The 1,948-nt window shown below is 39.2% G+C and overlaps 1 non-coding gene across 1 annotated transcript; it reads right to left on the bottom strand.

The window, feature by feature from the left end:
* Positions 1–497: 497 nt before the first annotated feature.
* trnas-uga (transfer RNA serine (anticodon UGA)) lies at positions 498–579 on the bottom strand. The gene has a single exon. It is a non-coding gene; the product is annotated as a tRNA-Ser (tRNA).
* Positions 580–1,948: the final 1,369 nt, after the last annotated feature.

The raw sequence follows: 1,948 nt of genomic DNA, 5'->3' as shown, positions 1-1,948 counted from the left end.
AAAGGCATTTGATTTTGGGTTATCTAGGATCTTTTCCCAAGAAAATTGGATTGTCTCTCATTTTTCTAGTTTGGACATCTTTCTGTCTTTCTGTGATTCATGGTCCTTTGTGAGAATATCGAGTTCAGTGTTCTCCTTGCTTAAGTCAGTGTTGAAAACCATTCACAGAGCTGACAGTGTTAATCATGTTTAGTTCATATTCAATCAAAGTGAGTATCTGCCATTATTACCACTGCAGAGAACAGCTAAAACTGAATGGAATGTCAGCAGTTTTGGGTGATGCTCAGTGAGGGCACTGGTTTACACTGGTTGCCACTTTGAGTGGCTGGTTTACACTGGTTGCCACTTTGAGTGGCTGGTACTTGTGATTGAGTAGATTCAGGTTTAGTGTCCTATCCTCGACTCATTCATTGCACTCTATCAAACTGACTGTGTAGGTCAGGCCAGGGTATGAACTCTTTTCCCTTGCAAGGCAACTATACTAAACAAGTCACTCACGCTGCGAGCAGGGTTCGAACCTGCGCGGGGAAACCCCATTGGATTTCAAGTCCAACGCCTTAACCTCTCGGCCATCGCAGCTACACAAACTGATGTTTCAAAGTGTATTTTTTTGCCTCATGTTATACTCTACACTCTCTAAAAAACATGAAGACAAAACAATGAGTCCCCCTACCTCCACGAAGGCTGTTGTGCCACACAGAGGTAAAAGTCACGTAAAGTTAAACCAGAATTGCACATTTTCATAGACCATTCATCATTAATTTCAGCAGTAATCTTCAGATTCACTCTAATGTGTTTTATGAATTTTGACCCTTGGAGGTGATGTGTATGTGCATATCTCTAACCTAATGCCTCCTGAGGAGTCCCCCAACACTAAGAACTGTTTGAAGTGGTGCTGCCAATGCCAGGACAAACAGCACTTTGAGAGCAAGACCATGCAAACATGGGTGTATGTCCTTGTTTTTCAATCAGAACATGAGGAAGTTCTCCAATAGTGGAAAGTTCTGGATGTCCTCAAAATATTTCATCACCTTAATTACATCAGCATTCTTCTTATGAGTTTTACACTTCGTCAGACGTCATGGAACCTTGCAATTTGGAGAGGAATCCAGAGATGGTTCTACTGTTGACCATTCTTTGACACGGATGTCTTCCAATTCAAGTTTCTCAACAGTAATGCTTTTAAACAGATAGGAGATGGTCTTGTGTGCTGAGATGAGTGATTTAGCTAGCATACCACATAGTTATGATATTAGTATTCTACAGGGGCTCATTTTCTCACTACATTGATGTTATGTGCCCCTACATGTTTGGTGTGCTTTTTGTATTTTTGTTTTTGTTTCTCTTTCTTATGTGTGTGTGCTTGTGTGGGCGTGTATGTGTGCGTATGAGCATGTGTGTGTGTGTGTCAGTGTCAGATATACTGGACCCCTGTTCTGCACCTCTTTTAATGTTGTTGGTTTAATTGACGGTTACCATATTTGTTATTGCTACCATTGGTGAATAGCTGTGTGTTGTATCTGAGGTCAAGTGGTGTTTTCTTTTGTGTTTAGGGGTTTTTTGTATTTTTCATTTTTATTTTTGCATTTCTTCTGACATTATACATAGTGTTTTTTGTGAGCAAACTAACACTTGCTGCCCAGATAAATAGATAAACTCAACAGATTCCACTAGAGGGAGCTGAAAGTATGATATTCTTACAACCTGCATGCTCTATGTGAAGTTGCAACCTTTAATATTGTACGGACATTGATTTAATAATGATTTAAAGTGGATTCCACAACACCACCTTAAAACCATAATTAGTGCTAATGACATATATGTTTTTGGTTTATTGATGATGTTCTCTCTCTCTCTCTCTCTCTTTCTCTCTCTCTCTAAATTCTCATTTTTATTATAAGTAACTATAGTTCTTTGTATTTTTTGTACCAGTCGACAACAACACAGT

This window comes from Chanos chanos, chromosome 15 (genome assembly GCF_902362185.1).
Source record: "Chanos chanos chromosome 15, fChaCha1.1, whole genome shotgun sequence".
NCBI classification, from domain to species: domain Eukaryota; kingdom Metazoa; phylum Chordata; class Actinopteri; order Gonorynchiformes; family Chanidae; genus Chanos; species Chanos chanos.
The sequence above is the reverse complement of the archived record's forward strand: the minus strand, read 5'-3'. Positions and strand labels throughout refer to the sequence as shown.